Source organism: Arvicola amphibius, chromosome 7 (genome assembly GCF_903992535.2).
Source record: "Arvicola amphibius chromosome 7, mArvAmp1.2, whole genome shotgun sequence".
In the NCBI taxonomy this organism is placed as follows: domain Eukaryota; kingdom Metazoa; phylum Chordata; class Mammalia; order Rodentia; family Cricetidae; genus Arvicola; species Arvicola amphibius.
Genome location: NC_052053.1, coordinates 32,765,063 through 32,781,090, shown reverse-complemented (window position 1 = coordinate 32,781,090; position 16,028 = coordinate 32,765,063).

The following is a 16,028-nucleotide window of genomic DNA, read 5'->3' as shown; positions in this document are numbered from 1 at the left end:
TAGAAAACCCTAAAACAAGCCCCCTACATCTTCAACAGAGTCTCAAGGCAAGGAGAACCAAGCTGGTCTCAGCTAGCTGGTTACCAACACTAGCACTCCTTGCCAAGGGTTACCCCAAAACTGGAACAGAACAGCCTTTGGAAGGTCTTAAGCCACATACCTAACATACATGTTCATTGATAGGTGCATAGATTTTTCCCCCACATTTCTAAGAAATCCTGATTTTTAAAATCTAGTAACAGTTCACGAAACACTTTGCCATAGTAACACGCAACTTGTTTTTGTTTTGTTGTGTTTTCATAAGAGGGTGTTGGAGCTAACATGTGTGCCAGAACAGCTTCCACTCTTAAGTGAAGGTAGCTCAATTAATTCATCACCAGTATCTACCTCTGAGACATGGTGCCCATCAGATTTGAGGTGCAGAGAGCTGGAAGCTCTTCGGGAAATGAACTCTCGTCATGCAGTGGAGCTGGATTTATTGCCATTGACAGCTGCTCTCTAGGGGGTCAGGATTTGAACCACTGGTGCATTCCAGGTCAGGAAACTGCCACATTAATAGACTTTCCATGGAGGTCTCCCTGCGTAGCAAAGGCTTGAACCCACCTCCTGCCATATTTCATTGTGACAGAGAGCCCTACTCTCACCCGAGGGAAGGAGCTCTCACAGAAAAATAAATGTCCTCCATATAGTGCCATCTTAATGACTATATAGCATCAATTGTGGGACAGTGAAAAATGATTATTGAGCCATGCACAGCCCACCCTAGCATTTTTAATTAGACATCACACAAGAAAAAAAATAGAATTTCTTTTGTTTTGCCTATCTTCAAGATAATCTTATCAGTATTGTCAGAAAAGAATAATACTATAGTCAAAAGAATATTCAATGCCCCTTCAGGCTCTTTTCAGAATTCAGGGTGTTGGCACATATTTTTTTAAGCCAAATTAAAAGAAGAAGAAAGAAACTACATAACTTAGCTCAGGTGTTAATTTAGGAGAAGCTAGGAGAAAGAATGAGTCAGGAAAATGTTTCCCCAGACTGTAACTTAGCCTTTCACCCCCACTTTTCTCCTCAATGCACCAAATCTGGTGTTGATGCTGAAGTCATCTGACAACTTGTAACTCGTCTATACACAGTTCCACATAAGCTACAAGTGGCTATTTTTACACCTGAGCAGCGGTTTCCCCCAAGAGCTCACCCTGCCTTTCAGCAGCTCTGCTGTCGTCCTGAGAGCTATCCCCTCCTATGGAAGCAAGTCTCTTGTTGGTCGCCTTTAGAAAGTCACCTTCCAGTTCCTAATTACCTCGGCAGCTGCCTAACACAGCTTCCAGACCCAAACCTCTGTGGAGTAGCCATTTTAATACTCAGCATTATCACCGACTGATGTGGAGAGAACGTTTGCTTCTGCCTGTCAGGAAAATGATAGTCCTGGTATTCACTGGCCTCCTAGGAAACCAGGCTGCCAGGCCACTGGGAGCAGTGAATGGTGCTCTAGCCGATGAGCCATCAGGCGTACAAAAGGGGAAGTGGCTTTATGCTGTGTTGTGTTCTTGGCATCAGTTACATCACGTGCTCAAGTGCCATCATCAACAAATCTGCGTACGCTGTTGAAGCATCTTATAAGCTAAAGGTAATTAAGGCAAATAGCATTGACACACACCTCAGCACAACGTTAACCCAGCAGTCATTCAAGCAGCACAATCCCAATGCCCAGCTCCAGATCAAAGCCTGTTTATTTCAGGAAATATGACAGTCACATAGTCACTCAAAAGTGGTTTCTGAAAGCACTGACTCTTTGACTTGTCTAGAAGAATAAACCTATGGAGTACTATAAAAGCAACATTTTGGTGTAAGGGGGTGGAGTTTTCACAGTGCCATCAATGTGCTGATAGGGTGCTTGGCTTGCCCACAATCCGCAGGGGAACATCAGTGGAACTCATCAGACTTCCACAATGCTGAAAGCATGAGGCAAGGGGGGGGGGGGGGGAGAAAAAAACAAAGAAAGAAATGATTCAGATGGAAAGGGGAAGAGGACCTTACAGGAAGTGACCTTTATCATAAAGGAAAAATCGATGATTAACTTTGTTGGTGGTGACGTTTATAGCAAAGTGCCATTCAATTTGAGACTTATTTTCAAAGGCCAATGGCTGTCGCTGTTTCATCTTCAGCTCCCTCTTCAACCATCTCGTCCTTCCTTTCCCACTGACAGTTTCAAAAGACAATATCCAGCTTCAGTAGAAAGTTTTGTAAGAATGAGATTCTTTCATGAAAATCAAAATAAATATAAAAATAGCTTGATCCGATTTAAATCCTACGTAATTATTTCTTCCTTTAGTTATCTGTAAGACTTTCCAACACTCAGTTCCTCTCACACTGAGCTCATCTTAGCTGGTAATTTAGGAATAACCTCCGCTTGATAGATTTTTCTGCATCTTATCAAATCCTTATTTCCGTGGAAATACCCATATATCACAGAATTGATGGATTGGTTTCACAAAGATTATCTAACCTTTGAGTCCCCAAAGTGCATCTTTTGCTTGAGTGTCAGAGGATTTTTATGCAAAAGAGTTGTCAAGGGTGTACTGACTTCTGTTTACAGGGGAGGTGAGAAAAGATGAAAGCATTGCTAGAGAATTGTATGGGCTGATGAGTGGAGCCTCTATTCAAAGGAAGACTGTCGTGTTAGTCTTCCTGAGATTCAGAGTTTGCACCTCCCAGAACTCAGGTCTGTCATCTTCTCTCCAGCCTTTCCCTATGATTGCTTACTAGGGGACCACAGTGTGTGTGTTTTGGGGGCTGGGGAGAAGAAGAGATGAGAGTCCAGGAAAGCACTGACAACATTCCATTATATCAACTATTCCAAAAATTGTTTCCACCAAGAAGTGGAATGGTCCACAAGAAAGCAATGTGTGCCCATTCATGGGCTTGTATTTCTGGACAGAATCTTGCTACATCTACTGCCCAGACTTTCTTCAAGTTCTGGATCTCCCTGACTCAACCTGACTCAACCTCCTAAGTGCTGGGATTACAGGTGTGTACAACTATTATCCATTCCTTGGTCTAGGGGCATCTACGCTGTTTCCAGCTTCTGACTATTACAAATAGCACTGCAACAATGGGACTTGAAACATTGTTAATATGCAGGATACTTGAACTGAGGATTCCATCTTTGTTTTCATAGGGCCCCCAACTGTAACAGAACTAACTCCTTTTCTAATGAAGAATGAATGAACTCACACAAACAAGACAATATAAATACCTGGAATAGCAACATCTTCAGCTGAAGCCCCATGCACACTGACAGTCTTATCTGATTCTCTCACACAAAGCAGAGGACCATGCAGAACTATGTGGGAGAAAGAAACAGAAAACCAAGAAAAACAGAAAGGCATAGGGGAGAAAGCAAATTCTTTTTCTGCCTAAAGATTTAGTAAGATTCATTCATTTGCCTTCAGATTTCCTGATGTTATTGTTTTTAACAGCTGAGTAGTGCTTCATTGAGTAAATACCACATTTTCCTTATCCATTCCTTGGTCGAGGGGCATCTATGCTGTTTCCAGGTTCTGACTATAACACTGCTACAAATATAGTGGAGCAAATGTCCTTGTGGTATGATTGAGCATCCTTTGGGTATATGCCCAAGAGTGGTATAGTTGAGTCTTGAGGTAGATTGATTCCCAATTTTCTGAGAAACTGCCATATTGATTTCCAAAGTGGCTGTACAAGCTTGCAATCCCACCAGCAGTGGAGGAATATTTCCTTTACTTTACATCCTCTCCAGCATAAGCTGTCATTAGTGGTTTTGATCTTAAGCATTCTGACTGGTATAAGATGGAATCTCAGAGTCATTTTGATTTGCATTTCCCTGACGGCTAAGAATATTGGACATTTCTTTAAATGTATCTTGGCCATTTGAGATTCTTCCGTTGAGAATTCTCTGTTTAGATCTGTACCCTATTTTTTAATTGGATTACTTGGGTTTTGATGTCTATTTTCCTGAGTTCTTTATATATTTTGGAGATTAGCTCTTTGTCAGATGTGGGTTGGTGAAGACCTTTTCCCATTCTATAGGCTGATATCTTGTCCTATTGACTGCGTTCTTTACCTTTACAGAAGCTTTTCAGTTTCATGAAGTCCTATCTATTAATTGTTGATCTTAGTGTTCGTGCTATTGGTGTTAGAATCAGGAAGTAGTCTCCTTTGCTAATGCTTTCAAGGGTAGTTCCCACTGTCTTCTATCAGATTCTGTGTAACTGGGTTTATGCCGAGGTCTTTGATCCACTTAAACTTGAGTTTTGTGTAGGATGATAGATATCAATTTATAAAAAAAATTAACTGAGTGAGGTAACACAGACCCAGAAAGACAAACATGGTACGGAAAGTAAAGAATAACCATGCTACAATCCACAGCCTCAGAGAGACTTGGAAAAAGGAGGCCCTAAGGGGGATGCATGGATTTTGCTGGGAAAGACAAATAGAAGAGAAATCTTGGGTGGACTGGGGACAGTGGGGGCAGAAACATGAGGGATCAGGTTGACGGAGTGGATGGAGGTAAAGGGCACTGAAAGAGGTGTCTTGACACAGGAGGCATTTGGGAGTCGGGGAGAAACCTGGTGCAAGGGAAACTCATGGGAATCTACAAGGATGACCCCAGCTAAGACTCCTAACAATAGATGAAAGGGTGCCTAAACTGACCATCTCCTGTAGTCAGATTAGTGACCCTAATTTTCATCAAAGAATTCATCCAGTAATTGATGGAAACAGAGGCAGAGTTCCATAGTCAAGCACTGGGCCAAGCTCGGGGAATACTCTTGAAGAGAGGGAGGAAGGATTGTAGGAGCCAAGGGGGGTCAAGGTCATCAGAAACAGCTAACCTGGGCTCATAGAAGTTCACGGATTCTGGACTGACATTTACAGAACCTGCATGGGACTGACCTAGGCCCTCTACATACGTATAACAGTTGTGTAGCTTGGTCTACTTGTGGGACTCCTATCAGTGGGAGTAGGGCCTGTCTGGCTTTTTGGAACATATCCCTCATACTGGGTTGTCTTGCTCAGCCTTAATACAAGGGTAGCAACCTAGTACTGCCTCAAGTTTGCATGGCATGTTTGTTGACACCCATGGGAGGCCTGCCCCTTTCTGAACAGAAATAGAAAAGGAATGGATTTGTGGGGAAAACAAAGGGGGGGGGGTAGAGAGAGGGAATGGAATGAGAGGGGAAAGAGGAAACTGCAGGTGGGATGTAAAATAAATGAATACATTTAATTAAAAGGCATTTAATAAGAATTCCTTTTATTATCCATTAAATTGTCCTTTAACTTTTATGTTTCCATTGTTGTACACATGTATTTCCCTTCTTGCTCACTGTGATGGAATAGAAATAGTGCCTGAATTTTCTTTCCGATTGTTCGAACATTTCATTTTGTGCACGCTCACTAATTTCAAGGTTTTTAACTAAGTCCAAGGTGAGATGGCACTTCCTGGCACCTTGTAATTAGGCTAAGACAGGCATTTTATTTTGCCAACGGTATGTAAACAAAGATAATATCCATTTGGGGAGCAATATACATTGAAAGGCAATTTTTAAAGACTTCCTTCTTCCTACAGTTATGATTAGAAAACTCTCCAGACAGAGATTTCATCAGCCTGGCTCCAAACAGAAAACCCAAGGCAGGCCAACCACAGTGGGCAAGTCATGAAAGTCTTGTTTAGCCTCTAAGACTTAGAGGCTCTTATTGCAGAGCAATGCAGCTTTAAACCTATCTGACACACAAGTTCTTGCTGGTTATGGTTAATTTCAGAGTGCCAGAACGTGTTTTGTACAGTTAATTCTTTAAAACATAAACTCTCTAGCATTAAGCAAACAAATAAACGAGCCTTTCGGAGCCCTGTTAGAAGGACACATGATGGTTTTCTCCTGGGAGCATATTATACTAGTTACAGCGTCATCTCAATAGACTTCTCTCCGTATTCATTACCCTCTAGGTCAATGTTGGTTTATAGAGAAATATTTTTGTCCTCATCACAGACATTTTAAAGGATTACTGTTAGTGGATAACTTTTACAAGTATACAGCAGCTGTATATTTGCCAGAAATAGACATCAGCAAAACAGAATTGTTATTGTCATGATTATTTTATCATCTTCAATATCCTGCAGCTGAGCAACGCATGACTTTTAGCAACAAATAAAATTTAGCCAGTTCAAAGCAAGGGTATACACCTAACACTCCCATGAAGTTGAAGCTGTAGAAATACATTTATCTAGAAGTATTTTTACTTTCATTTTTTTGAGCTGAGGAAGAGAACTAAATATACTCGATGTCTATATTTAAATTAAAAAAAAAATGTTGCCCAGCCTTTCCAGAACAAAGTCTCATCCAGCTGTTGGCATCTTCCATGTAATAGCATAATCACTAATTCCAGCTCTCCTCCATCCCTTGTGTCCTGGAAATATCCTGGCAAAGGTTTAATATGTTGTTTCTTAATCTGGCACAAATCCCCTCCTAAACTTGATGTTCAGCCCAATTGAAGAAAAGTCAAGAACAAAAATGTTTTCGTTATTCAGTCTAGTTGAGCGGACAACAGTGAACCTGGGTTACAAATAGTCTGCTCCATTTCCGCTTGTGTGGACAGCCGAGGAGCCATCCAGGACAGATCCAAGCAGAGGAAATATAGCAGTGTTCCCTTCGCTGATCATATCAAGCCATATCATAAGCACGTCAATGCCATACTTTGAATTGACAGTCTATTATCATCACACATGAATACCAGAATGAAGCACAAAATTCTGAGTAAAATGAAAAGTAACTTGCGTTGTTTCTTAAACATCAGCTTTCCTTTACTTGTGAAAAGGGCTCAATGGACCTCTCTTTTCAGCATTTCTGTTTCTCAACTATGGCTTCTGTTTATAAGTCATTTGTCATTAAAAAAAAAAAAAAGCTGTACCCTTAAGATTCTTCTTCTTTCTGTCATCATCATCATCATAGCTTTCATCACAATATCTTCAGTAAACAGGCAGACAGCAATGTTATTTATACAGCTGTATATCCTCTCCCAACAGAGCACTGCACGTGGAGTTCACAGAGTAGTAAATTTCTGGAAGATGGTTTAGTTTTGCCTTTTTCCTTTAAATAATGAATCTTCAATTCACTGGGGGATGAATTATATGAATTTGAGAGAAATTTGAGAGAAAGGAGAGAGAAAGGAGAGAGAGAGAGAGAGAGGGAGAGAGAGAGAGAGAGAGAGAGAGAGAGAGAGAGAGAGAGAGAGAGAGAGAGTTTTGAAACAAGACCATGGGATTTAGACCTGATTTAGACCTGACCTGGTACTTACTACATCGACCTGGTTGACCTCAAACTCACGGTGTTCCTCCTGCCTCAGTCTCCCTAGTACTAAAATTACAGGCATGCACAACCATACACAGCAGCAAGAAAAAAAAATCTTATTTAAAGCGACGTAATTCATGTTTCTGGTTTGTTTATTTTTGAAACAAATTTTGTTTATTTTTGTCCCCCTATGTACCGAGTGCTGACTTTGAATTAGTGATTCTCCTGACTTAGATTGCAGATGCATGCTACCATGTCTGGCTCTATAGTGATTCACAAGTGTCCAATTGTTTTCAGCCTTCAAATGAAGCAATTTCACACACTGTGCTAGTTCGTTTTTGCGATGATTTTATAAGAGAGCTAATATTTCCTACTACAGTAGTGTTTATCATTATAGATAATTGATCCTTTCTTTTAAGAGGGAGTCCTTTCTGTGCTTTGAGACTGGGTATTCTGTATTAATACAAATGACAGAGCTACAACAAGGGTTAGGGCTTAATATGTGAAAGTTACTTGAAGATTTCTTTCTTCAAACTACATATGTCTATCTTTACTTAAGGTTTCAGAATACTCTGTGGTCTGGAGAAATTTCTTTCATGATTCCAAGATTCTATGCTTTAGCAGATTGGGTAGCTCCTTGAATGTGTTTGTTTTTGTTTTGTTTTCTTTCCCTTTGTATTGTAAATAGCTTTTTTCTCACATAATATAACCTGATTATGGTTTCCCTTACTCTCCCATGTTGATCCACCTCCCTTTTGTCTCCCCCCATGAAAACATGCAGGCTTCTATGGGCATAGGATATGCCCATAGGCATAATAATAAAATAAAATGACATAAAACAAAAACTAATATATCAGAATAGGATAAAACAAACAAAGGAATAGAGCCCAAGAAACAGTATGAGAAATAGTTAAAGCTGCAGAGGCCCATTTGTTAGTATACTCAGAAATCCCCCCCAAAAAAACAAACCACGAAACTGAAGTCATTATATATATGAAAAGGGCCTGTAGAGTTAAAAAAAGAAAAGAAAAAAAGAAAAACTACATGCATGTATATAAAATAAAAAGATAAATTAAAAAAAAAGACCTGATGCAATATCATGAGACAAGGAATCTCCAAAGATTCCATGGCGTTCATTTTCTGTTGCCCATCTTTTGCTGGGCATGCAGCCTACCCTTTAGAGGAGTTTACTTCCACAGTGAAACTCCCTTAGAAAAAGCTAAATTTTCATTTGCAAGTGGTCATCAACTGGAGATAACTTTGGGGTTAGGGGATGAAGGCTTGTGTCCATTTCTCCTTTCTGCTCTAGGACCTTATCTCATGCCAGCCTGGGCAGGCCCTGTGCATGCTGCCTCAGTCTCTGTGAGTTCGTATGCTCATTGATCCTGTTCATGTAATTTAGAGGACCTTGCTTCCTTCGTGTCCTCCATCTTCTCTGGCACTTACACTTTCTCCACTTCTTCTTCCACAGGATACCCTGATTCCTGAGGAGAAGGATGATGGGGATATCCCATTTAAGGTTGAGTGTCCCAAGGCCTCTCCCTCTCCCCTAGCCTCTCTAATGTCTAACCATGTCTAATGTCTGTGCAGTAGGAGGAAGCATCTTTGATGTCTGCTGAGGAAGACCATCATGAACGAATATGAGCATAGCAGAACGAACATCATTAGGAGTAATTTTATTGCTCCTTTTCCCCTTCTCCTTCTTTCCTTCTTTCTTTTTCTTCTTTTCTTTTCTTTTTCTTTCTTTTTGGTTTTTTTTTTTTTTTTTTTTTTTAGAACAGTAGTATTTTGTCTTATCATAGGTCCCCGAATCATCTAGTCTTAGGTTCTTGTGTACCTAAGCAGCTCGGGTATGGTTTCTGTCTCGTGGAGTGAGCCTTAAGTCAAGTCAAGTATTGATTGGTTACTTCCACAAGCTTTGTGCCACCATTGCCATAGTATATCCTGCAGGGAGGATACCAGTGTCTATCAAAGAGTTTGTGCCTAGGCTGGTGTTTATATGTTTCCTTTGGTAGTCTGCAGAGTGCCTTCCTGTACTAAAGACATGGAAGTGAGTATACTATGTAGGCACCAGCTCAGCTTCTCCATGTTCAGCAGATTGTGCAGGTTTTATCTTCAGCAATAGTGCTTTCAATGCTTTTGTTTTTGTAACATTTGAACATTGGATTATTTCCTTCTTTCTTCTAAAATTAATGTGCAGTGAGAAAACTAGAATTAATTTAGAGAGCCAATAGGCTGAATTTACTGCTAAACCTCTAATAGCAAGGCGAGCCTGGCTTCTTTGTCTGCACAGACAAACATGCCTGCTTTGTCTTTCATCGAATTGGAAACATTTGCTTTGATAACTGGGCCTGTCGAGTTGCCTATTTTCACCAAACACCTCTGTCTTGTATATAACTGGCTTTGCCATAGTCTGCCAGCATGAAACAGCGGCCGATGAACCTTCTGAAACACAGAACCGAAAGCGGCTCTATTCAAGAAAGAGATTAAAGCGCCAGGCTTTGCAAACTAGGCTACAGCCCCAAACCACAAGATTGTCTTGATGCATATGATTGGGAAGGACTAATTAGAAGAGAGGATGTCATTTTATTTTCTAACCAGCCTTCTCTGATCTGAAGCCATGACGCCTCCTCAGTTGTTACCTAGCAACCCTTCTTTGTATATTTAAGATTACTCTATTCGAGCATTGTTATTCAATTTATTTGCAATTTTAAGTGTCTGATTTATTTTCTGTAGGATTATCCCACCCAGGTGTGTTGGCCTTAGACTCTAAAAGACCAGGAATGACCTAGGAAGTGAATAGCACAGCCCTTATGCTGCCGTTGCCCCCTCTAAGATGATACTAAACAAAAAAGCTGAGGCTTCAGCTTGATCTGGGTGATTATACCAGAAGCCTCCCCTTCTGCAGCCCTTGCCAACTGCCCTCTGCCCAACCCAGAACTCGCTTTTATCTTGATGGAAAGAATATATGCAGGACTGGTTTCTTTTAACTCAGTGGAAAAATGACTATCAATTTAAACATTAACTTGTGTCCAATCTAATCACGAAGTTAAAAACAGAACTCGTTTCTGCACATAGCAGAATTTCTCAGAAAAGCATCCAACTAAACTCCAAGATTTCACCTAAACCCTAGCAATATGTAAATAAGTAATCAGCTACATTTGGAAGCGTACCTTTTAATCAGGTAGTTCAGATGCATAATCACCTCCAAATCAAACTGCCATTAGAGGCCATTAACTCCTGAAGGTAGGAATCTCAGTTGGCGACCAGAATTCTATCAGAGACATCCGTGCCGCCTCAGCTCTTCAAATTGTTGTAGAACCCGGGCTTGCACTTAGCTCTCAGTTCTTTCCAGTTTAGCGAGTTCAATTGATTGACTGAGAGGGGGAAATGTTGTTGATGGTGGTGATAGGGTGTTTAGTTGTCATGGGTTTGCTCTTTTATTTTCTCCTTAAAAGAGAGCTGTGGTTCTTTCCTATCACTAGATAAGAATTAGGAAGATTAGCCAACAAGGAAGGCTCAGCACTTAAATTGTTCTTAAAAAGGTCTGCTGTCACTTGTTTCTTGTAATTTTGCCTGATGGGTCACTGGAGAATTGCTTCAAACACTAAAACTCTAATACCTCCAGATGACCAAATCCCAGCACATATGGATGTACTGTATCTGAAACACGATGTAATATGCACTCTGGTGATATCTCCGGCTCAATTGCACGGTATCATTCCTTCCCAGTAGCCCCAGTTAAGGAATCCACATCCTTATTCATGGCAATAGCCAAATAGTTCCAAAACTCTCTCTACCATTCTTCGGGGAGTTTATCCAGAAAAGGAATTTGAAAGCATTTGCTGTCTACCTCCTACTGTGCTGATGGGAGGGGGGTGATAAGGGCAACAGGTGGACCTAAGTCCTAGGATACTGAAACAGTAGGATGTATGGCCTGCCAAATTTAGATAACTCAATTAAAACAGCCTCTGTTCCCCCACGCCAAGTAAAAAGAAAAAAAAAAAAAAAAGCTGGGAGCTGAGGAAGGAGGAGGGTGGGCAGAGGTGACAGCAACTGCAGATTTTCTTCCCTGGGTCATTAGCTCTGTTTATATTTCTATAGCATAACTGCGTTGCAAGCCAGAATGGTTATTTTTGCCTCTGCCTCATCACTCAGTGCAAAGGGCAGAGGTGAATGCCTCTGAATTCACACAGCTGCTCGTGGAAGAAGGCATTTGGAAAACAGTTCAGTAACACTGGCCTTTCCTTCCCTGAAAGACATATTCCCCTCCTAAACCAAGCTTGCACCCAGCCTCCTGCAAAGCCCTCCCAGGTTTCAAGCAATTTCTAGTTCTTGTGCCAGCCGGAGGTATGCAAAGATTTCTCCCAGCAGGAAGTCACTCATAGACATCACATGAATATTTAAACAATGGGAAGCCAGCAAAAAGATTCGTTCACGCTGCAGGACGATAGTGACTTCTGAAATTATCACAATTATCATTCCATTATTGCAAAACAAATTACCTGATTTATTATGCTCAGCCTCGATCTCTTCCTGATATATTACACAACCGGTTACTTAGCCATTCTACGCAAACAGCGTTTGCATCGACTGCTTCGTTAATGTTTTGATTATTATAAATCTCAGGAACTCAACCCACAGCCTAGGCTACAGGCAGCTCTCTCCCTCAGCACCTCTCCGTGAAGAAGGCCATCAGAGAATTTTAGAGTGGGGTGTGATGAGGTAGTCTCTGGAATGCTGGGAAGCTGGTTAGCTCATCTCCTCGCTTTCCCTGCAGGGCGGATGCTGCTCCTCACTTATAGCCCACAGCAGAAAAGGGCCACCAGGCCAGGATCAGTAGGAGAAGATGCTTACATTAAAAAAAAAAAAAAATACAAATTCTACTCCCAGCAATGATTTCAGAGACACAAATTTCTTCCTGATTATTTTTTTCTTAAAGAATAAAAGATGAAGATGGAAAGCCCTGGAGGAATTATAGCAGTTGAGTCATCAGTAAAGTTAGAGATGATTCTGGAAGCCACGTTTTCTCATCACCCCTCCTTCCACTCTTCATGTATCCTGTAAAGCAACCCTTGTTTACCCTCCTAGCGAAACTCAGCAGAGCTGTCACATCTCACCAGTGACACAGCAGGGCAAGAGAAGAATTCTGGGTCAAAAAGTGGGACAACTGGCTTGGCAAAAGAAGATCATGAGAACATGCGTGTTACCGTGCAAAACAGCACTGCTATCTGAAGTGTTTGCAAAGAGCCGTCTGTGGTATACGAAAGACTGTGAATGGGCTGCTGAGCCAGGCCAGCTAGAGGTGGAAAACTGAAACTAAATTTCAAAGTGTTGTGAAATGGCTTGGCAAATTATTTTAAGCTTTACCTGTCCAGCAACAACTTTAATTAACCATTTCCTCGGTTTGGGTCTTGTTATAGGGGATGGGCACAGTTGGCGTCATCTGTCCTGGGTATGAATCTAAAACCTGGTTGCTCTAGCAAACTGCTAATGAAAGCTCTAGATAAATTCATCTGCTGTCTCTTGCCAATCTCATCGTGTACTCTAATATGGTATGTTAACCTCTATAGCACTATCCCAGAGTGAGGGAAAGCAGGACAGGAGTGAGGGAGAGAGGTAGGTAGAAGGGCGGAATGAATGTAGAATCATCAGGACTCAAGAAGCAGCTGACCTTATAGACCTTGTGATGTTCCTATTACATTAAGCACTTTTTGACAACATAGAAAATTGCACAAAAAGGACAGGACACAATCCCAGTCCTTAAGGAGATACAAATATTGAAAACATTTTTCTCCATTGAAAAAGAATGGAGAAAATAAATTTGAAAGCCACCGCTATACACTGCTGAGTTAATACTAATTTCTTAGCTGCTCGTTGGAGACCTTCACCGTCATTTCCTCCAGTCACCATGAAGAAAAAGGCTAAGAGGACATTGCAACTTGTGCTTAGAGGATCAAAATCAGACCAAGATTCACGAAGCATTTAGACAGAGATTAGAAACAGTAACTCTTAACCCTCTTCCAAACCAATGCCACAAAGAAACGTAAAAGAGGGAACTCGAGGGAGAGAAATTCAGCCACCTGGTGTACGCGTATCTCAGTAGGTTTGGAGCAGGATATTAAGGGAAGGCATCTTCCCAGACACAGACTAGAAGAATGGCCATCACGGGAACACAGCTAACTCTGTTTATAGCCAAAGCTAGACTGGCCTGACCTAGAAATGAAAACACCATGCTTATTTCTTTCTATCTTCTACAGGTAGAAGTGGTCCTTTGTCTCCCACAAATGGTGCAGAGAAATATCGTAATTAGCTGCAGTTGTCTCTTTCATTCAAACTGAATTGAATGAAATAACTCAAAAAAAAAAATTTCCTTGCTTCGCATTGGGGAAAGTGTATATCTTCAGTAAGCAGAAAAACCAACTCTTTTATAATAAACAATAGTAATTGGTAAAATGACATTTTGGGATAATTTTTCTAATCATTAAATTTTCAGGGTCAAGGTTTGATTTCCCTATCAATCATTAATGGTTGTAGGCCAGACATGGGTGCCTGACTTTAATTATAGCATTCAGGAGGCAGAAGCAGGTAGATGTCTGTAAGTTCATGTCCAGTGTGGTCTACACAGAGAGTTCCAGTCCAGCCAGGTCTGCTACATACTGAGACCCAGTCTCAATAAATAAATGTTAAAATTGTTAAGGTGTTTTACATCTAAATGAGTATGTGCCAAAAAGGACCGTGCAGTGAGTTGTAAGCGCAAAACTTGGAGACTTTGAAGGAAAACACTGGGTTGCATTACAAAAATCTTGAAAGATCAATCTAAATTTTATTATAAAAATTCTTTGTACTTTAGCATAATCACCTATTGTCTAACTCAGACATATATCTTGCCATGAAACAAGTTGTAATTGGCCCTTGGCACCCCAGGCAGAATAAAGCAAGGAGAGATTTTGGCAGACATCGGTTAACATTCTCCTACTATCCTTTGTAAGATGTTGGTTTTATACTCTTGTTTCTTTGGAACAAAAAGGATTCCTTTTAATTAGGAGTAAAGATATTTTCCTGTGCACTGTGACTCTTTCAGTCCATTTACTAGTCAATAAAGAGGCTAAGGAAGTATTTCTGCCATTTTGAATCTAAGTCAAAATAACTTGCAACAAAAGAGACAGATACCTCTGTCTTGCCGTGAAACAAGCTTCCATTTCCAAAGCTCCAGCCTGAAAGTCAATAAACCTAATTATAAGCATGTTTCCTATTTTAAGTAACATTTTACTTATTCTTGGAAAATGTCAAAAATTTATACAACGTAATTTTGTTCATATCCACCTGCCTACCTCCAGCTCTCTGCTATACCATCAACATGTTTCCTTTCCAAATTCATATCCTTCTTTTAAATAATATATATGATTAATAACCTACTGAATTCAATTAGTATATAAGCCCAAATGTACATGGGTATGGTACTAATACACTGGGATGCCGTGGGACAATGGTCTTGTACCCTGTAAAGATTTGTCAGTTGTATTGGTTTAATAAAATGCTGATTGGCCAGTAGCCAGGCAGGAAGTATAGGCGGGGTGACCAGAACAGGGGAATTCTGGGAAGGGAGACTCAGTCTGCAGTTGTAATTCAGACACAGAGGAAGCAAGATGAGAATGCCTCACTGATAAAAGGTACCAAGCCACGTGGCTAACAAAGGAAGCCTCAGCTAATAGACCAACCAGTTTATAATTAATGTAGGCCTCTGTATTTCTTCGGGACTGAACTGCTGCAGGACCAGGTGGGACATAAACCTCTTGAACACTGGGGCATGAGCAATCTAACAGGAGGCACATCTGAAAGAAAAGTGATTTTCCCTCTCTCAGAACTACTAATAGCTCTTCAGGGGCCCAGTAGCCTCTTCCCCAACCATTCCGGAATTTTGACTAGCTTGATATTGTGCAGGTCATGAGCAGGTTCAGTGGACATGTAACATCCAGAAGATAGCATGTCATTACCCTCTTTCACAGCCTCCGGCTTTACATTCTTTATTCCCTAAGACTTGAAGGAAGGGTATAAATGAACCACCAAAGGATAAGCACTCAGTCACTTCTTTGCAGCACTTTAACCAGTTATGAGTCTGTATTATGAGTTATGAGTCTACCCATTGCAAATACCTCCTCTGGCCAAATTTGAGAACAACACAAATCTATGGACACAAATTGAAAGAGAAAAGACATCAATGATCTTAGGCAGTGCCGGAACCCACATCCTACAATATTGGCATGCCAGGCAAAATGTTTAGAGGACAGTGTGACTACATGACCATTTGGAAAAACAGCAACAGTAGATTCTCCCTAGGGTCCATAACCTCCACGGATACAGATTTTTATCCAGGTTTATAGTATTAAGCCTTAAATCCTATGGAGCAAACATCAAATTCCCTCAAAAAGTGATTGTAATCAACACACCACTATTGCACAAGTGGGCTCATCTTGCCCATCATGCCCATAATATAACATGCAGGGTCCATTAATTAATTAGGGTAATTAAGGTCATTGGTGTGTTTTGACCCCAGCAGGTTACACAACATCTTCCAGCAATATGGAAGCTAGCCAGCAGGTAGAGAGTTTCCTGACTTGTTCAAGATTCATTTCACTATGTCTTGCAGTTTTAGTGACTTCAACAATAGAATCTTACCAATTAGTCACAGTGGGTAAC